This window comes from Microtus pennsylvanicus, chromosome 21 (assembly GCF_037038515.1).
Source record: "Microtus pennsylvanicus isolate mMicPen1 chromosome 21, mMicPen1.hap1, whole genome shotgun sequence".
Lineage (NCBI taxonomy): Eukaryota > Metazoa > Chordata > Mammalia > Rodentia > Cricetidae > Microtus > Microtus pennsylvanicus.
Window position 1 is genome coordinate 10073972 of NC_134599.1, and position 22533 is coordinate 10096504.

Below are 22533 nucleotides of genomic sequence, written 5' to 3' on the forward strand. Positions count from 1 at the left end.
CACCTGGCAACTCACAACCACCTGTAATGTCAGGCCTAGGAAATCCGACATCCTCTTCTGGCCTCCTCAGGCACGAGGCTTGAATGTGGTACCCAGATATAAGTGCAGGCAAAACACTCCTCCACATAAAACTTAAATAATGAAAGTGTTTACAAAAGAACTGTACACCGGGCCGTGATCTGAGGATTTATGCTGATATTTGACAACCAATTTGAAGTTGGCTTAATTAGTAATTCCACTGTCCAGCAGGTTTATCTGCACACCCTGGCTTTTCAGCGTGAACACTCCTAAGTGATAATTAGCTTGTGGCAACTTGCCTTTTATCCAGCAAAAAAAAAAAAAAAAAAATGTTTATAAGCATTCTCATTTGTGTCCATTTTGTTGAAGGGGGGCATGTGCTAGTTAGTTAAACACTAATTGTATTTTTAAATTGGGCCTTGAACTCACTTACAAAATAATTTGAAAAATCAGAAAGATAAAGTCTATTTACCTGTATCTCTAAGTAACCAATTATGGCTTCTTCTGGGATGTCTTAGAACTCTCTCCCTGCTCTTAATGGAATGTAGCAATTGCTGCTCAAATCACCATCCTGAGGACATTACACAATGTTATCTGTCTGTATTCTATTTCTGCTTCAAGTTGTTGTTAGATCGAAGCACTATAGGAATGTGCTTTCTACCTTTGCAAAGAGCAGATAAAATAGTTTAACTACCACGGTGAATTGCAGAATTACTCATATAAATCGCCTGCTGCTGTCTTCAGATTATGCCTGCAAAGATAAAAGGCATTTTTCAGCTCTCAGAAAAAATACATTTCCAAGGCTTTCTTTGCCTTACATATAAATTATCTCTTAAGGGACCAGGTGCAATGGGCGAAGAGTTGGCGGTCTTCCCGATACAGCTTTGAGTTTGGCTTTCTAAAGTTACTTGTTGAGTCAGAAATCACAGAAATGCAGAACTAGAGTTTAAAGACACCAAGTCACGAACTGACCCCCCCACTTCTCCTCCCTACGCCGCACCTTTTGCCTTAAGGGAAAGAAAGGAGTGGGGGCGGCCCTCGGGGAGAGACTAACTTGAAATGAATTCAATTGCTTTTCCTGTGGGTCCCCTGCCTGCACAGGTGGCTGGAAGAATCACAAATCCACGTCAGCGTGCACATAAGAAAAAGCTAGAAGATGGAAATGAGATGAGGCATCCAGGCAGCCCTCCAGCTGTGCGGCAGATGCAGGACGAACACAAGCCCGTTGCAAACACATTCGCCACGTGACCAGCCGATGCACGTCTAACAGAACGCGGGCTCCTTCCACACTAGTTTTGAGATCATCCCGCAGGGCGGTTCTACGCATCGGCACAGGAATTTCTGAAACATTTGACACTCCAGAATATTCCTTCCTTTATAGGATTTCTATTCCATGAGGTCTACCCCCAAAATATTATTTTAAAGGCATGAAATTTCTGTGTAGGAAATGGCCCGCAGAGGGGCTGCCTTGAGATAGGTCAGCAGGGAAGCTACTCGCCATTCACCCCCCCATTTGTTTGCTACCGACAGCCCAGCCACATCCCCGTTTCGGTTTCACTATCGTCTGGGGAAAAGACCCTTTTCACCTCTGCTCTAAGCAGGGCCACCAGTGCATCCCTCGTGTTTCTGATGGTAAGCTTGGGTATGACTCCCGAAAAGACCTCACGGCAGAACCTCACAATACTGTCATCTTCTAGAAGACAAGTCAAGGTGGAAGCTGAAGAGAAACAGAACCTTCGTATTTATTATGCCCTATCCTACGCCGCTCTTCTTGTGGCCAGAGTCTCATTCTTCAGGTCTTCATTCAAATGTCAACTTCTTGAGGTATTTCAGAATCTTACATTAGTCTGTCTGTCTGTCTGTCTGTCTGTGTTCTTGAGCACATTAGGAGAGGTCAAAGGACAACTTGCAGGCATGGATTCTCTCTTGGGGACAAAACTCAGGTCATCAGGCTTGGTATTAAGTGCCCGCACCGACTGAACCACCTTTCCAGACCCCAGAACCGCACTTTCTATAGCAGAATGCTTCAACCTCCCTGACGGGTTTACCTTGCTCATGAATTATTGCATAATTATTTTAATAGTGCATTTCCCCTTATCTCTTGCTTCTTTCACTCTTTAGAATGGAAGCTTACCAAAGTATTGTATTTCCATGACTCAAAAAGGATGCAGAACACAATAAACCTACTATGTACCACAGTAAACCTACTATGCATACATAGTATACACAATCAAATCATACTTTGTGTATGAATAAGTACTGAAGATTACTGAGAAAGTTGGTTTATTTCTGTTTATTACAGGAGTCATCTTTTATTATGTGATTCAGCAATGGCAACTCCAGAAAATTTTAATGCTCACACACACACACACACACACACACACACACACACACACACACACACATTCTCATTTTTTATGTAAGCTACAGGTGGGTCTCAATAGTCTTTGTTCTTTGGTCCAGGCTGATAACAGACACTATCAATGATATTTCCTAGGTCATTTCATGTCAGAAGAAAAGCGTAAGCACAATCTAAAGCCTGCAGTGTGGCCCTAGAGAGGTTTTAGTCACTTTTATACCCAGTGCTGAGTCCTGACAAGTTTTCTCTTCAGTTAGGACATTGAGGCCTACAAAAGACAACCAAAGTAGATGTTTACCATATAAACAGAAATATGCTTCTTATCACCACGTTTTTCATTGATTTAATCCCTCAAAGTTTCATATATTCAGATTTGCTCTGTATAAATTTTGGGGAAATGCTCCAACAAGGAAGCTCTGTCACTAAATGTTACTCTTTTTCAGCATCTGAAACATGCAAGAGAAGAAAGCACCAGTTTAGTCCTTAATATAAAACAACAATAACAACGACAAAAGAACCAAGCCAGGTTTGTGCTCTGCCCTCTCCCTTAGACATAACACATCTATTTCTGATATTTTCCTACTGTTACCATCAGTTGCTTTCTCCAATAGTTGTGGAATGTGGAATGCCTGTGTAAGGAGACCTTTCTCTTTCCAATAGTCACTACCAGATGCAGACAGGGGGATTTGTCCCGGCATGCTCCTGTTACTAAACTCTAGGCCAAGTAAAAGGAAAAGAAGATTGATTTCGGTAATAAATCCAAGGTGCGTGTTGAGTGAAACATCAAGTTGATTCATGCTGTGCCTTGTCTATCATCAGGCCAAGGACGACGCTTGAACCTGGGATGACCAGGTCAACTTCCACCATGCTACCAACCGGGGAAGGGGGATGCATAGATCACCTCTCAGAATGACAGTGACTGGGTAGAGCTATGGTGATTCCACAAGCCCTCCCATTGTCTTGCTTAGCAAGAGGCTTCCTCTGCTCCAACAGCTAAATACTAACTCACTCAGATCTTGACACAAGGGGAACAAAAAGCCTCTGGGATATCAACTCCCTGGGGACCCAGGTCTGACTAGAATTGAATTTCACTTGCTTTGACCATGTCAAAAACAAAAACAAAAAAAAAAAAGGAAGAAAAAGAAAAAGAAGAAAGAGAAGCTCATGAAGCCTCAGAGTGAACGTGTTCTTTGGTTTGCATATAAATGAGTACGGAAATGAATGTGGCCCACAGATAGGATACTGCAACCTTCCTCCTCCTGCCTAGCTCACTGAAGCTTCCCTGTTTTAGTGACTCACACTAGAAATCATGACGAAATGTGAATCTGTCGCATTCTGTTTGGAACCAGCTTCACGTGTTTACTGTTCATTTGGCACGCTTTGGTGGGTGTGCTTGTTGTAGCGCGTAGTCCTTGAATTTGCTCTGGAGATTTGGAGACTCCATCACATCTCCAAGATCAAAAGCCTTAAAGCTTACAAAGTTCCAAAAGGGACGGGGAAAGAGCATTCTTCAAACCCTTGTTAATTGTTAGCTGTCAGGGTGAAATCTCAGAAGTTTGTTTTAACAGGAAAAGAACATGATACTAATTTCAAGTTTTCTTAAAACTTAATGGTGAACACAAACAATATATATATATATATATATTTTTTTTTTTCTCATCCTCTAAGTATAATTGCTAGTTATGGCTAAAAAGGCTCATAAAACCATCCACTCATTTTCTTCCACTGAGCGAAAAATGTAGAAACAGCCTTGAGGATTGTAACTGTGGCAAACTAAGTGGGAAAACTGGTATTTTAGGCACATTATTTTAAATCACTCAAACCCCGAGAGAAACCTACAGCAACAGCTGTAACTTTGATCATCTTAACACTGTTGAAAAAAAAATACGTATATCCTTAAAATTAGCAATGAGCTGAGAGATGGAGTGGTAAATTGCATTCTTTAATCTGCCTGTCTTACTGTAGGATGGCTCAATTAACAACGAGACCATCTCAAAAGACGGTGCTCAATCAACTCAGTTAAGAGACTATGATTTCAGCCTGAAACATCAGAAGCTCTCATATAATGCTAGGCATATGTGCCTATTAAATTATTTTATACATCATTACTAACAAATAAAATTGGTTTGATCCACTAAAAATAATTTAAATTCACTTCAAGTGGTTGGTTTTCTTTTATTTTTTTAAGGATTTACTTCATTATGCAATCGTATGCAGGTGTGTGTCTGCGTGTGGGTATGTGATGTGTGAGGATAGTACCCTCAGTGTCCAGAAGGGGCAGTCAGATCCCCTGCAGCTGGCGTTAGAGGCAGTTGTGAGCAGTGCCAAGTGGGTGCTGGGAACCAAACTCAGATCCTCCTAAAGTCTGTGAGCCATCTCTTTAGCCCTAACCGGTTCATTTTCTAAATAACTTATGTTTCCCCTGTAACTTTTTGAAATATCATTTGAATGATAAAAGATTAAAAATATTATTTAAATACCTCTCAAAAAGACCAACTTAAAAATGGCATTTACTGATTGGATTATTTTATATTTTCTTTTCTTGTGTCAGGGTCTCTCCCTGTTAACCAGGCTGGCTTTGAGTTATAGCGGTTCTCCCAGCTCAGCTTCCCAAACACCTGAGACTTCAGGCCACTCCACATTACTCTAGATGTCTCTTCTTTTCTTTCTTCCTTCCTTCCTTCCTTCCTTCCTTCCTTCCTTTCTTTCTTTCTTTCTTTCTTTCTTTCTTTCTTTCTTTCTTTCTTTCTTTTTTCAAGACAGAGTCTCTGTGTAACAGTTCTGGCTGCCCTGGAACTCACTCTGTAGACCAGGCTGGCCATGAACTCAAAGAGATCTGCCTATCTCTGCCTTCCAAGTGCTGGGATTAAAGGCATGTGCCACCATCACCCAGCAATAAGTGATGGTCTTTCTGCCTTAAAGTCCAGCACTCAGGAGGCAGAAACAGATGGACTTCTGGGAGTTCAAGGTCAGCCTGGTATACATAGTGAATTCTAGATCCTGTCTCAAAATGCCAAATTAGTAAATAAATTCAATAATAAAAATTCACTATCATTCTTTTTAATGTTTGTTTTATTTTATGTAAGTGTATATGTCTGCATGTCTGAGTGTATGCATGTGTACTGTATGTGTACAGAAGCCTTCAGAGGTCAGAAAAGGAATCCCCTGGAACTGTAGTTACAGGTCATTATGAGCCACCATGTGGGTGCTGGGAACTGAACCCAGATCTTCTGGAAGAGCAGTAAGTGCTCTTAATCACTGATCACTGAATCATCTCTCTAGTCCCCCCCCCCCCGTTTTTTTTTTTTTTTTTTTTTGCTATCTGTGTGTGTCAAGCTCGGATAACAAAAAATTAATACTAGCAAAAAAAGGAAGGTATAACATTGACTTTAAAAATGTATGTATGGGGCTGGAGGGATGGCTCAGTGGTTAAGAGCACTGCCTGCTCTTCCAAAGGTCCTGAGTTCAATTCCCGGCAACCACATGGTGGCTCACAACCATCTGTAATGAGGTCTGGTGCCCTCTTCTGGCCTGCAGACATACACACAGACAGAATATTGTATACATAATAAATAAATAAGTATTTTTAAAAATGTATGTATGTCTTTGTGTGGGTATATGGACATCAGGTGTCCCGGGGCTGGAGGCACAGGCAGCTGTGAACCATCTGGCATGGGTGCTGGAACCTGAACTGGTCCTCTGAACGAGCAGCCAGCAGTCCCAGATATGTGCTAGAGTGGAGCAGTTCCTAGTAAGCGCAGGACCTGGGCTAGGTCCCCACCACCAAAAGGTAAATGAGGAGTAAATCTATTCCAATTCAAAATTTTCTTTTTGTTTAAAATTAGTTTGTCTAGAAACATTCACGTCCACTCAGGAGTTAATAGAAAATAACAGAGTTTTGCTTGGTTTTCTGCTTAACACTTCCTGTCTATAATGCATCCTGCATATTCTACCGTTCCCATTGGACATTTCTGGAAAGACTGCCATTTCGTGCCTCCAGATTTTCAGTCTAACATTCTGTGACTAAACTATCCGTGACTGTGTGGTTGTAAATGGTGCTTTTAGCAGGAATGATTGTCCAGAAACTCATTTAGGAGCGCACTTTCCTGAGGAATATGTGCCATTCACTTTTTTTAATGTTTCCTGAACTGTTTATTGCAATTAGTAGAAGCACTTCTGTCATTTCCGCTTGTCTTTCTGGTCGCCTTGAACTCTAACAGTGTTCTTAGAAATGCCAGTCAGAGGAAGGTGAGCACTTCCGGGAATACAGCCGGGACTTGGCCTGTCTTGGGGCCTTGTAATCGAGTGTGTGAGTGCACAGAACCTTCTAAAGAACACCGTTAATGCGTGTACTCGCAGACTACAGCTTTGAGTTAAGATGTTGCTGAAGACTTACAAACCGGTCCCTTCGCTCAGTCCTCCTTTAATCCTTTGCGGGGCAGTGAGGGAAAGAGTCCAACACAGACTCGGAAGAGTCCACATACAAGGAGAGTTACGCTGTCTGGGCTGCAGATCAAGTTCAAGACCAGCGTGGATGATTTAGTAACCTTAATCTCAAAGTAAAAATGCATACAGGACTGGGCTATAGCCTAGTGCCGAGCACTGACCTGGCCTGTACGAGGCAATGTTACACGCTATGCTGAAAAGGAAAAGGAGAGATGGGGGAAGGGTCTTTGAATGAGTTCCTCCACGGGTCACTATAATCCTGTATAAAATCTGAATCATTTGAGCTCAAGTAAATGGTGAGAAATTTAGTTTCATCGTCGGCTAAGTTGAAATGCATTTTATTCTTTGAAAATCAATTGTTAATATAGATCGGCTGTCAGTCATAAAACATTTTAACACAGCACCCTACTTCTAGGCTAGCTATTAGGGTTGATGCTAGTACTAAAATATTCCTTGTAAGTCAATGCTCTGTTAAAATTCTTTCTCCACTGTAGCTTTAGCGTGTTTTCTGAGATACTGTTTTACATTGCGATAATCATTCTCCTTACACTACAATATCTGGGGTTCTTTCCCGTTAGCTCTAGAACTTCCCAGAACCTTCTCCGCAACTCCTGGTTGCAAGCAGCATTTGAAGAAACATCAAATACACCAAGTCTGAAGCACAGAAGTGCTCCAAGAAAGAAGAGATTTCATCAAATTCACCCTCCTAAGAGCAAAGGGGGAACAAGCCTGACCTTCTTGTTGCTATGGTAACCTACCCTAACAAACAAGTGCAGGTGAGAGAAGACAAAAACCAAGAACAGTTGAGAGTAAATCAGAGATGCTTTACCTTCCCACGACCTCCCTTAAATGCAACATCATTCTCATTCTAAGAATGGAGACCAGCTAGTCACTAAAGGAAGGCTGTTTTGTCCCTATGTGTGCATCTAGGAAGGTGCGGGGGCGGGGGGATCACAGTGTGAGGGGATACCAGTGGGGACTTGCTTACCAAAAACATGACATCTTGAGAACTGACAGTTGCAATATAGTGTGTTTGGTGCTAGCTACATATCAATGTGGTAGCTCTGCAGAATGGTCTTCTAAGATCTGCACGTTACACTATTCATTTTATACCACTGCTACAGCAAATTGCCACAAACCTGGTAGCTTCAAACAACCCCTGTGGACTCAGGGACCCCAAAATTACCCATTGAAATCTTAATTCCATTGTGATGGTATGTGGAAATGGGACCCTCTAGAGGTAGTTAAGCCATAAGCATGAAGCCTCCATAGCAGCATCAATGCCCTTATAAGAAGAGACAAGAAGCTGGGTGGTGGTGACACACGCCTTCAATCCTGGCACTCAGGGAGGCAGAGGCAGGGTGATCTCTTTGAGTTCAAGGCCAGCCTGGTCTACAAAGTGAATTCCAGGACAGCCAGAGTCCCAAAAGAACTCTGTCCCAAAAAACAAACAAAAAAAAAAAAAACCAGAGAGAGACAGGGAGCTTGCCTCGTCTTTCCTTCGAATCAGGAAGTGGGCTTCCACCAGACTGGATCTGTGAGCATCTTGGTCATGAACTTCTTCAGCTCAAGAACTGTGAAAAATAAAACCACTAAGTCTATGATAGCCCCTCTGTTCCAACACAAACTAAGACAATGATGGGAGCTTCTTTTTACAGTCTGGAGCTTCACTGGGCAAAAACCAAGGTATCAGTAGGACATAGGAGATGTTATTTTCTTCTGAAGAATCTGCGCATGTGTCCATGCTTTGGTTTCACTGTTCCAGCTGCCTGTGCTCTTTGGCTTATGGCTTCTTCCATTTTCAAAGTGCTTCATTGTGCCCATTATCTGCACCTCGCCTCCCCAGGGGCAGAGGGAGAGTTGATGCGGACTACTACGATACAGACTTGGGGAGTTGGTGAGCAAACTCAGTTTATTACAAAAGGGGTGAAGTTATCCAGGGCAGAAATAGCAGTGGTGGCAGGTTCGGCTCTCATCTGGTGCGCTGGTGTTGTAGGATAGGCGCTGGGTTTGCAGTTGTTATTGGTCCTGGGCAGATGATGCAACTAGCTTTGTGGGAGCGCCTTAGCTTTGAGGAAGTACTTTTACCGCGCGCGCTTGCCTCTTGCTTTGTTGGCGTATGACCGCTACACTTCCTTCTATCTTTTCACTCAATGACTTTGCTCTGTCATTACCATGTGGCCTCCCTCTGATTTTTCTCTCAATCTCCCACATCCCTTTTAAGGACTGTGTTATGCGGGGCTAACAGTGATGACCCAGGGTAGTCTCCCCACCTCCATTGCCTTGTGTCACTATAGGTAACAGCCACAGGTTCCAGGCTTTAGGGTGTAGACGTAGCTGGGGATCATTAGCCCATCTGCGGGGCTAATGACCTTATGATGAGGCTGTGGGAATGAGCATATGGGTAGCCCTAAGTGTACAAGGGAAGAATTCGGAACAATCATTTTCCACTTCTGTTATCCACAGTTAGTAAAAGACAGCAAAGCAGGAGATGAGCAGAAAAGCATGGCGTATTTGAAGCTAATGAAGCTAAAATCTGACAGAACACTTGATAATAGGGAACAATGATCAAAAAGCGCAGGTCAGAAACAGGATGTGATTTTAAATAAGTAGTACTTTAACCGCAATGTCTGCTGCAGGAAGAAGCTTATCTCAAGAGAAAAATGAGGTGTAGCTCTGATTGTTGTAAGGATTAGTTAGACAATTTATGTAAGACACCAAGTACAATGCCTACCACGTGGTCAAAAATGCTAATGCTTATGGTTTCTTCTAAGGCTTTGAGATAAAATCCTTTTCCTTCTTCTTGGCTTGCAATGATGAATCTCCACACAGTTTCTGCCTTGACAGAAAAGCACTTGCGTTTCTCTCCCCAAAGAGGGTGCTGACAATGAGCTAAAGGAAGTCTCAGAAGATGACCTTCTCTCTCGGGGACCTCCAGCGCAATCTTTGATGTGCGTCTCTTTCTTGAGATGACCTCCTTTTCCCGGGTTAAAGTTGAGCAGCCGGGCAAGAGCTGCTACTTGGAAAAGTGCTGAGTGGCTGATGTGTGCTGTCAGCATTGTCCAAGGCCAGCCGGAGAATGTCCGCGTGGCCCCTTCCTTTCCACTCACATTTGGCAACGCCGCACGCTGCGAGGCTTGGGAAGGTGGCAAGTGATGAAGACGCATAGTTCTTTCCTGCTGTATCATACACCCACTTAAAATGCCATCACCCCAGTGGTTTGTTCGGTGAGTGGGAACGAGTGGAAATGCCAAGCGAGGGACACCGTCAACTAAGGGAAGCCAATCGCTGCCGGAGGATGTAAGAATCCGACTGTACCAACCGACCTGCAAAAGGCCAGATGTCCCCTTTCTCCATGTGCCAAAAAATCAGTAGCACAATTTTTAAGTAAGACCGGAAAAAAAAATACACATCTTTATCAACATGCAGGAAAAGAATACATAATTTACCTACGGGAGTCTTACTTCCATCCTGTCCGGATAGAGTTAGCTTATCACTGGGCTGAAGGATTTGCCTTTCTTCTTCGCTTCTCACTATTTGGAACCCAGATATAGCTTTTCTCTTTACTATCCACACGGCTTGTTGAGATCTTGCACCGTTTTCTAGAAAAGACAGAAAGAGATAACCAAGCACTTCCCAGATTATGTTCCTCCAAAACCTCCCTCCTCTGTCCCCCTTTCCGCTGGCTCTGCCAGCACCTGTTGGGACCTCTCTTTCTCACTTTTATCACCATCTGTTTCACAGGGGATATAATACAGGAGGAAAAAGGTATTTCAGGTTGGTTTTTATGCCCCACGGTGAAATTCTTCTCGAATACTCGCTAAATGCAATTATCTAACAGCTGGAGAGATGGCTTAGAGGTTAAAAGCATTTGTAGTTCTTGTGAGGACCCAGGTTCAATACCCAGCACTCATACGGTGGTTCACCACAGAAGCACGATTAATGAAATCTCAGGGTCAGAAATTAGGGTTCAACCTGAAGATCTGAACAGCAAAACAGCCAGCCACTGGCTCTTACCTCGACCTCAGTCTGAAATGGCGATCCTGCCTCCCGGAATCTTAGAATGAGACTGTGTGTTGAGAGCTGTTTCCTCCTGTTTTATAATCCTCTCTAGGGCTGGGATTAAAGGCATGCACCACTGTAATCAAAGGCATGCACTGCCCAGTTTCTATGGCAACTAATGTGGCTACTGGGCTTAAAGGTGCGTGTCATTGTGGCTACTAGGATTGAAGGTGTATGACCCTTACCTGGTCTGTAGGGCTGACCAGTAGGGCTGTTTTACCCTCAGATCTTCAGGCCGTCTTTATTTATTAAAATACAATTGAAATGCCACTACACAGCACTATCCATAACTCCAGTTCTAGGTTATCCAACAGCCTCTTCTGACTTCCCTGGGCACCAGGCACACATGTGGTGCACGTATACATGTGTACATATATACACAGGCAAAGCACTCATACACATACAATAAAATAAATAAATCTTTTTAAAAATAAAAATGCAACTATCCTTGCTGCAATGTCTCCTTTTCCCCTTAAGTGACCACCCATCATGACATGCAAGAATCATACAATGAACCAAGAACCTAAGAGCTGGTCCTAAGGAAAACAGTGAGTGTGTTTACCAGTCAGCTATCTCTGCAATAATCAATGTGAGCATTCTGACGGAGAGTCAGCTAGAAGAGGTTATAGAGCTAAAGTGAGGGGGTGGGTAAGAGAATGCATCATAAAACACTAAAGAATTTTAAAAGATTAGAGTTCCAATTTCAAGGCTTGGGGCAAAGCAAATGGTTTCTGTAATCAATTATTATCTTTCTGGAGGGTGGCTGGCCTACCAAGCATCTTACCTGAGCTCAGAAACAAACGGAGTAAGGGGCGGACAGAGATGTTCATGGCAAAGGTGGGGGGGATTAACAAATAACACAAACTCCAAAGGAAAATGCAAGCTGGGCAATATTTATTGTGCCAGTTTAAAGACTAAGATCTATTACTGTTTCCTGCCTGAGGCTTCGAAATTGTTTTCACTCTCCTATAATTTTCCAGCCGCGGACAATGAGATTATGTGTGCACGTGCGATCATCTTTGGAGACAATTAGGTTAAGGAGAACATTTCTCTACTTCCTCCCGGGCTTCCTAGCATTGCTTGAAATCTAATAGTAATAGAGTGTTAGAAAAGCAAATGAGTCTGTACAGTCTACTTCAGACTTCATTTTATACAATATATTTAAAATACTCCTATAATTTACTTGAACATCTATGTCCACAAGGTAATAAAGCAAATGAGTATCAATGAAGGGACAAAGGAGCAATTGGTGCCCCCAGTCCTGACCCCTAATGGCGTCAACAACCTGAATGCCAAGCCGTTAGTGTTCCGATGACCACACATGGCCAACTTCACTCCAAGTAATATTTCCAGTATATGTTGCGAAGTCTTGGACAAATGGGTCTGGCTTCTGAAAACGGTCACCGCACATGGGGAGCTCAGGATGTCCCTAGTGAATATGTAAGGAGAAGAGGAAGTCCTGAGCAATTGTTTGTTGTTGACAAGGGTACAACATGTCAAGGACCAAGGCCTTAGACCTATGGGACGTTAACAAAGCCTTTCCCCTGCATCTGGGCAAAACCCAGGGTCTTCCTTCGGTCCAAGGATGAGTGCATGATTAAATAGTGTGTGTGAAAACCAGCAAAGGCAGCTTCCTCCCCCCAGGGGTCTACAGTCCGAAGCTGCTCACCTACAGAGAGCTCCCACTGAGAGTAAACCCCTCCCACTGCACCATATCAGAAACGCTGACGCTCGCAGTCGGTGCAGAAGTGGGTGCAGCCCTGTTAGAGTACGCACAGTCCACCTGACCCTACCTTTTCTCTGCATGGTTCTGTGTCTGTGGATCTGAATATCTGTTCTTTCTTCATTCCTTCACAGTCACCGGACAGGGTTCACAAGCTGAGGGATGTGGCAACCACAGCCTATAAAATGCAGCCTAGGATTCGAGGCCAGGAATCCTCACGCACACTTCCAACTTTTTTCCAACCATGCCTCTCGGGGCTCAAATAATGAAAACTGTCTGGCCACAGTCTTATCTCTTATCTGAAGCCACCTTGAAAGTAAACACATTGTCGTCTTACCTCAAGTCACTGGGATGAAATATCACAAAGCCTTGACACAGGGTTTAACTTTTGACACCATTTAGTCAAACCCCTTCATGTAGTTTAGAAATTAACTAACCTGGACTTGAACACTTTTTCCTTTTTTCATTTTTAGCAATAAAGCTAAAATTTCAAGAATAAAGAAAGCAAAAAGAACTTCGACCTTTATGTTAAAGAAGTATTACTTAATTCTGGTGGCAAAGGGCATTAAAGGAGAGTGGGATTATTCAGCCAGCAATAGCACATATTTTTAAATTTATTTTAAGATTTATTTTTATTTTATGTGCACTGGTATCTCGCCTGCATGTGTTTCTGCGTGAGGGTCTTGGATCCCATGGAACTAGAGTTATAAACAGTTGTGAGCAGCTAGTTCTCTTAACCACTGAGCCATCTCTCCAGCCCTGATACCATATCTTAAGCCAGAAAGTAATGGGTGACTTCAGATCAACGTCAGGAAATACATGAAGTGAGTTTAGAGTGTCCAGTAGTGCCCCAAAATAAAGAAGTTCTCCAAAACCCCACAGTGACTGTAGAAGCACAGCAGAAGTCAACTGAAAGATTTACCAGCAGCCCACATTGACTGTGAACTGATTTAAGCAACAAAATCCACAAAATAAGTGAATATCAGTATGTCCATTTTTATATAAAGAAATGACTGAACAAACCAAGAGCCTGAGTTTGGTTGTCCTGACCTTCACACAGACGTCGTGGCACGTGTACACACACACACACACACACACACACACACACACACACACAGAGAGAGAGAGAGAGAGAGAGAGAGAGAGAGAAAGAGAGAGAGAGAGAGAGAGAGAGAGAGAGCCATCAGTGAAGAACTTGGAGGGATGCATAGATGTTAGGATAGAATGGAGAGACAATTAAAATGGAAAATTAAATGGGAGAATCTGACTCCAGCGAAAGCTAAGAGAATCCCAGTTGCCAGGGAGTTGCTTCCCACGCCCCCCTCACCTCCTCTAAGTAATCCTTGCACTCCTCCCCTTATCTCTCACTCACTCCCCAGCCTCCTTCTATCTGTGGTCTCTACCCTGAAAGGACATTGCCCAGGAGATGCTGGCCCATGGCTTCAAGTAGAGAGAGAAGTCAGAGCAAGGCAAAGCAGGCTTATACTGAAGGCCCTGTCTTCCCTTCTGTAACAACACAGCATAAAAAAAAAAAAAAAAACGAAAGAAATGACATTTAGGGATGAAGTGGAAGAAACCTGAAGAGGAGGCATGAAGCCAGCTCTGCTTCTCCAGATATTTTTCATTTCAGCTGCAGAACTGAACACCAATGCAAATTCCTCTGGATTTCAGCCCCACGGGCATTCACTCAAATTCAGTATACGGATGTCCCATCTCACTATGCACATAGGCAGATTAACCTTATTTCCTCAGCCAAGCGCAATTGATTGTGTCTGTCAATGTCATTATTTCTGTTCTTATAATATGGATATACCTGAAAGGCAGTTACATTCGCAAGTCGCTTGTTTCCTGAATGAAGTGCAAACCCGAAGGGAAACAGCTTTAAATTACACATCAACATTTTTACAATACTAAAGGTCTTCTAACATAACACAAGAGTCGTTCCTGCTTCGTTGTCCCCTCTCAGATTGCTAAAATGAATCAACAGAACTTATCAGATCCGAGAACAGGAAAATTCTACACACTACCTCAAGAACAAAGCTTAGCTCTTAGGCCCAGGGGCTGAAAACTGTTTACGACATGGTTAGCGCAGCCTTGCGGTATTGGCTGCATGAGCGTTAATATGCAAGACAGAGTGCGAGATGCTTAGCTGATCCAAATGCCAGTCTATGGATTGGAAAGACTAAAGATCACATCACCAGAAGGCTGACAGAAGTGACGCCTTGCAAAGTGCCAATGATTTATGCCAATGTCTTGCTTGATGCTGCTCTTATAGACAGCACTGTCATTAGGAAGTCCCTGCTGACTTCCTTCCACATTTATGGTGCACAAATTATAGGTGAGCCCAAAGATCGAATCCCCCCCTGCCTTTTAGACTCCAATGATCCTGTTGTTTCCCGTCGAGGCTAGCGACTGCACAGACCCTCCTTCTTTATACCACTCATGATTGTGCCGATACACACAGAGAAATGGAGGCAAAGGATGGCATCTATTCTGCTAAAGCAGGGAAAGACGCAGTCCCTGGAAGTCCCGCGGCTAGGAACTAGATGTTTTTCAGGTCTCCAAACTCTGCCACAGTCCGCTCTTATTTTGGAAAAAAGCCACCACCCGCAGTTTGTAAGAGCATGTTTGAAAACAGGGCTCTAAACTGTCAGGACACACAGGCTGAGCTCACTGTGGTGACTCACCCTCTTCCAAAACACCCCTTAGGACAGCAAAGAAGGCAGAACCTCGTCTCTCAAGAACTTTATTTAATTTTTTTTGCTGCTAAACTTCTGCCTCAGATATGCAAATATTTCCAGTGTCTGGAAATACCAGGAAAGCAATTTTAAGGTGTTTTGTTCTAAAATTCTTCTTAGAGACCATTTTCTTTTTACTTGGAAAAAGAAATCCTCCGACTTTTGTGAATTATTCTCAATTTACTGAAGTGAATTTGAGATTACAGATACGAGCATTTCTTTAAGAAGGATTGTAGTAGGCCTACAGCCTTTTTTTCCCCCTGAAATATCTTAAACAAGCCCAGAAATATTTCTATGTTGAAACAATAACCTTTCACTTCTTTGTTTCTTACTTAGCAAGAAAAGAGATGACCAAAAATACTGTATGAAAAGAGACTGACCCCAAAGAGCCCACTGCAACTCTCTGCCGGTAGGCTCTGTTGCCACAGATAACACCCAACTACAGATTGAAACCATTTAGGGAAAATCACTGATTACATAGACTATTTTCTTCTCATTATTTCCTAAATAATATAGTATTACAACTTTGGCATTCATATTATGCCAGACACAATGAATACCTGGGAAGGGGCTAAAGCATGCTGGAGGTCTATGAAAACATCACACCATTTTATGGAAGTCTGCTCATACTTTGGCATCCACAGGGCTCCTAGGCGCAAGTTCTGTTGGCTACCAGATGTTCAGAATACAAAGCGCTGGTGCGGTCCATTCCTTGCTTCGCTATTAAATGGAAGCTTCTATCAGCTACAGCTCAGACAGACTTTAAAGACCAAGCTTTCCTAGGTGAAAACCATCAAAGATAAAATGCACGTTGAAAGTTAATCAAGCAAGAGCTATGTTTTCTTTCCTAGGACAGGGTTTCTCCAGACCAGACCCATCGTGAACTTGACAAACGATGACCTTGAGCTTCTGATCCTCCTGCCTCCGTCGGCCCTGAGTGTTGTGATGACAGGCATCTGTCACCATGACGAGGTTGAAGACTGAACCCAAGGATTCCTGGATACTGATCAGGCACTCTACAAATAGAGCAATATCCCAGCCAACCTCAATTTTTTGTTTTGTTTTTGTTTTTGTTTTTCAAGACAGGGTTTCTCTGTAGCTTTGGAGCCTGTCCTGGAACTGAACTCAAACTTTTACTACCAAAGATGGAACTAGAATAGTGCAATATAAGCTATCCATGTAACGGTATTAGATTAAGAGTGCCTAGAAAGCAACCGCATTGAAAACTAGAATGTGTGTTACTTCTGTTACTAGAGGCAGTAGACAAAAACAAGGTGACAAAGACAATGAAGCTTCAGAGAAATGAATGAGGTTTAAGGCCAGTGCCAGTGCCAGCCCCAGCGGAACACTGGCTGACTGGAGGTGTACAGCAAAGCCTGGCCAGGTGGTTACTAGCATGCCATAAATGACAAGAATGGAGGACAAACAGTAAATGATTGCCCCAAGCCAAGTATAACTTAAATGTTTAATTGTACTGGACATACAGTAGTATGTCTTTTTTTTATTAAAAAAAATAAGTTAGCACAACAAATACAGCTAAAGTTCTCTGCAGCTTTGGATATTCAAAACCTTTTCAAGTCCATCTCCTTTAGAAATGACTACACTAGCAGCTACCACTGGCGGTGGCTCAGTAGGCCACAGTACACACAGGGCAGGAAACAAGGCAAATCTTCAGAGCGAGACTGAACTATTAGGGACTGGCATGGAAAGACTTCAGAAACATACCACTGGGTTAAAACCCAGATTATACGGTCACCTGTATAATGTGTTATACATAAAGAACAGTATGACATCTACCCTCGGGCATGTTCTCCTGGATCCCTGTCCTCACTTCTGACCAATGTGTGGCACATGTCCTTGGATTGTCTTTTGACACATCTGCTTGTGCCTTGCACTGTCAGTTAATTTTTCACCTGAGTGCACTGTGCAAGGCTCTATCCCCCTCCCGCACCGTACCGTCGCACCAATATGCGCCGTATGCATAGGATAAACATGGTGGGAATCCCATCCACCACAGTCGGGCTGTCTTTGGATCACCAAATCCCAAATAATGATGCGGAGATTTCTTAGTAGCTGTGAAAGTTTGGCCTAGGTCTAGGCTTGTTCCCAATGAGCGCTTATAATTTAAATTAACCCATTTAATCTATGTTCTGGCACGTGGCTCGTTGTTTCTCCTCCATACTGCCTGTCCCACTTCCTCCGTGTGTGGATGGCGAATCTCTGCCTCTCTTGATTCCTTCCCAGAGTCCCTCTCTCCACCCGGAAGAAGTTCCACCTATTCCCTCCTGCCTAGCTATTGGCCATTTAGCTCTTTATTAAACCAATCGGAACGTGCCTTGAAAGAGACACAGCTTCACAGTGTACAGAGAGATTATCCCACAGCAGTTTACTCTCTGTTTTTAAAGTCTTTATTGATACATAGCCTCACATGTAGCTCCAGCAGGCCTGGAACTCGCTATATAGACCAGACTGTCCTTGAACTCACAGAAATTCCCTCTGCCCATGTGTACCTCAGGGGTGCTGGATGCTAGTACTATTTGGGCAAATGATAATGTCTGGGCAGTGAAGAGTGGGAGCCTCCATACTTCCAAGTTCATTTCAAAGGCTTTGAGCAGTGTGAGACAACAGCATTTTTATAACCTACAATTTTCATGACTATAAAAAGGCTTTAAGTCTATTTCCCTCCTTCTGAGAATCAGTAATCTTTTATAATACTTAGCAAAAAAAACATTGGGGTATCTTTTTATAAATAAAAAATAAATTCTTAATTTATTCTCTATGTTGCATATGTGGCCTGGAAGAAAAGAAGGCTGGTTTAAAAAAAAATCACAGATTGGGACTAGAGAGATGCCTCTGTGGTTAAAAGCACTGGCTGCTCTCCCAAAGAACCCAGGTTCAATACCCAGCATCCAAATGGTGGCTAACCACCATCTGTAACTCCAATCTAAGGAGACCCAATACCCTTTCCTGACCCATGTGAACATTGTATGAATGTGGTACACAGGCAGGCAAAGCACCCACATATAAAATATATAAAATAAATAAAACCTCAACAATTCACAGATTGGCAATTAGTACTTCCATATAAGTATTTGTGTATGGCTTAGAGGAAAACATGTCCTTTAAAGCATCAAAACTGTGATATAATTTATTGTATCCATCAAATGGTATCTAGTGCAATACGGAACTGGAATAATCATGAGATTAGATTATCTTACTTCTAAAATATCTTACTGTTGCTGGGCGGTGGGGTGCACGGCTTTGATCCCAGCACTCAGGAGGCAGAGGCAGGCAAATCTCTGAGTTCAAGGCCAGCCTGGTCTGCAGAGCAAGTTCCAGGACAGCTGGGGCTACACAGAGAAACCCTGTCTCGAGAAAAGAAATTCTTAATACCTTTTAAAAACTACCACACTTGGTCCTTGTCAGTCTAGCCATCCACACCTGTGATTTTTCTTCTAACCTAAAGGAAGAGAAAGAAGGCTGAATTTTGTCACTGGATCCCAGAACCTGTGGTCAATGTCCTGTATGTAATGACCGATGATCTAAAGGCATGAAATGGATCCATTTATTTGTAATGCAAAAGGATAAATCAAGTCGTAGCATGTGAGTGATCAAATTGTAGTTGCTGTGAATGGGTGCAATGGAATTTTTTTGTCTTTTGTTTTTTGTTTGTTTGTTTGTTTGTTTGTTTTTGTTTTTCGAGACAGGATTTCTCTGTGGCTTTGGAGCCTGTCCCGGAACTAGCTCTTGTAGACCAGGCTGGCCTTGAACTCACAGAGATCCACCTGCCTCTGCCTCCCGAGTGCTGGGATTAAAGGCGTGCGCCCCCACCGCCCGGCTTGCAATAGAATTTTTTAAATAATCCTCAAATTTACATTTTTTCCTACCTCTTACTTTGTATTATTTCACACAGAACAGAGCCAAGCCATCTTAGCGTTGGACACTCTCTCAGCCTAGAAGGTCTTGTCATTTTTATTGTATCGATCCCTAAAGCCCACTCTCAAAACTGGCTGCCCACTGAAGTCTTCCCTAGCCCAAACAATTAAGTAGCCACATGCTTTGCCCAGTTCTCCTCAACACGGTGTTTTCTATAATACTGTGTGTTTAACTTTATTAGATTCCAAGGTCCCCACTCCACCCCCGCCCCACCGCCACCACCCTGTGCTGGACATGAGGCCTCTGTACTCTCACGGAGCTGTGCTCTCAAGTCTGAATCTGGGTTTCAAGATGGTCGGGACTGTGTATTTTTAATATTCGTGTTTGCAAAAGGTGCTTGTGTTTATGATTTTTTTCATGGTTCCTTTTTGTCACTCAAAACAAAACCTTGTATAAGTATCCCAGACAGCTCACGTCTACCCAGAGGCTTAAGCTATTCAGTGGTCCAGAGAGGGCCTAAGGACCCTGCAAGTCAATCGGCTTAAATGGACTGCAGTGGGAAGTCTGTCCAGACCAGTGAGCAGGAAGTTCACAAGAACAGTTGGTTTCTTTGAAAATGAGTTTCTCCACACACAAAGGGTCTCAGTCAGTCCCACAGCCCTAGAGACGGAAACCCTTTATTCCAGATCACATAATTGGCATGGAATGATACATGACCTCAGAATATTAGTCTTCAAAAATGTATGTTTTCTTTCATTAAAAATAAAAGTTATGGAGAAAACCAAATAAAGGAAAGGAGCCAAGAAAAAGTCTCTCGAGTTATCTGGGAGTTAAAGAAGTTACTTCAACTCTTCAGTCCGCCTAAGAACAAAAAGCTGCAGAAAGTGCATTTTTTATATTCTCTCTCTCCTCCCCTCTTCCTCCTCCTTCCCTAAGCTAAGCGAGTATTTTACTACATCCTCCAGCCCTCTTACTTTTTTTTTTATTTTGTGGCAAGGTCTCACTACATTGCTCTTGCTGGTTTTAAACTTGTTATGTAGCCCAGGTGGGCCCTGAACTTGTGATCACGCTGCCTCGGCCCCCAAGTAGCAGGAATACAGATCTGCACCACAGGGTCAAGCTATAGTTCATTCTAACAAAAATATAAAGAACTGGATTTCTCCAGGAAAGCTTCGGGTAACATTAGGGAATTCTGCTCTAATCTCTTTTCAAAAAAATTTTATTTGGCAACGGGCGAGGATGAGCACAAAGAGGTCAGAGGGCAGCTTACGGGAGTCAGTTCTTTCCTTCGTGTGGGTTCTGGAGATAAAACCCAGCTGCTGATTAGGCCCTTCACAAGCTTTCGCCCACTGAGTCATCTCATCGTCCCAGCATTCTGCCCCAAACTCCTTTTAGTGTGCTTCTTTTTATTTCGTGTGAATTAGGTTTTGGCCTGCATGTATGTCTGTGTGAGGGGGTCAGATCCCCTAGAACTGGAGTCACAAGCAGTTGTGAGCTGCCATGTGGGTACTGGGGATTGAAGCCAGGTCCTCTGGAAGAGTAGCCAGTGCTATTAACCACTGAGCCATCTCTCCAGCCTCCTGCTCTAAGACTCTTAACAGGTGTTGAAGAAGCATCCACAGCCCACATACGTGATTTTGAATATTATTAATTCCAAAAATCAGGAGGCAGAGACAGGCAGATCTCTGATTTCATTGCCAGTCTGGTCTACATAGCTAGTTCAGGCCAGTTAGAGCTACATAGCGAGACTATGTCTCAAAAAAAAAAAGAGGAGGAAGAAGAGAGAAAGAAGACAAAAGGAAAGAGGAAGAGGAGGAAAAAGATGAGGATGAGGATGAGGAAAAGGGGGCACTAACAACAGCAGCTGTGAAAAGGCCATTCATGGATTAGTAGAGAGGTCAGTAGCAAAGTTATAAGCTAGCTGATTTGCCCTAAACCTAGCGACTCAAGCTATTAGCAACATGCTGCAAGGTTATACATTTTTTTAAAATTTTGCAAGATTAAGTTACTTGCCCTCACTCGAGTGAGGCAAACCACTGTCTCTGTCCACCCTGATGGTCTCCCCATCCTGCTAGGGTGCTAGAGTGGTTACATACATTTTCAGACCCAAGGGGATGTGAGATCAGCAAATGCATTTAATTTGGGTCTAACTGGGTATTTACGTGTTTCCCAGTCACTTCTTTTTTTAACTTTTAATTTATCTATGGTGTGTGTGTGCGCACGCATATGGGTGCCACAGTGTATGTATGGAGGTCAGAGAACAACTTTTAGGAATTGATCTCTCCTTCTACCACACAGGTCTCAAGGGTTGGTGGCAAGTACCTTTACCTGCTGAGTCATCTTGATGACCCTATATTCATGTTTATGTATAAGTAACTTATTACCCGCTGTTTCCCATGTAAGAATGACTCTCAGGTATATTTACCATGTCTTAGTTAGGGTTTCTATTGCTGTGGAAAGACACCATGACCATGGCAACTCTTATAAAGGAGAACATTTAATTGGGGTGTCTTATAGTTCTGAGGTTTAGCCCATTAGCATCAAGATGGTACGTGATGGCGTGCAGGCAGGCATGTGCTGGAGAAGGAGCTGAGAGTTCTACATCTTGATTTGAAGGTAACTGGAAGTGAACTGTCTATCACACTGGGTGAAACTTAAGCAAAGGAGACCTCAAGGCTTAACACAGTTCCTCCAACAAGGCCAGACCTACTCCAACAAAGCCACACCTCCTAATAACACTACTCCCCTTGGGGGGCCATCTTCTTTCAAACCACCACAGGGTGTATCATGTTAACCAGAACAATATCAGAAGTCAAAAGTTGTATGCTGCCAGGTTGTGGTGGTGCACGCCTTTAATTCCAGCACTCAGGAGGCAGAGACTGGATCTCTGTGAGTTCAAGGCCAGCCTGGTCTACAGAGTGATTCCCAGGATAGTCAGGGCTACACAGAGAGACCCTGTCTGGAAAACCCTAAAAAAGTTGTATACCAGGGTTATTCCAGTATATTTGGCCAGCACGGTAGAAGATGCCATGTTCTGGTCCTCAGTTACACATTCAACATGTTCTATCTTTTGCTTTTGGTCAGTTCTTCCCCCTAGTCCTGCCTTCTTATTCCTCCAGGGAAGACTCTACTCATTCTTCAAGAGCCAATCAAATATAATTTGTTTGGTGAAGACTGCCTAAGTAGGCAATAAATTCCTCCATTGTCTGCACCCACGCACCCATTTTCCAATCTACTGCTTGTTGTCTGGTTTTTATTTAAAAACAAACCAGCAAACACTACATTTGTAAACTTGGCTGTCTTTTCCACAC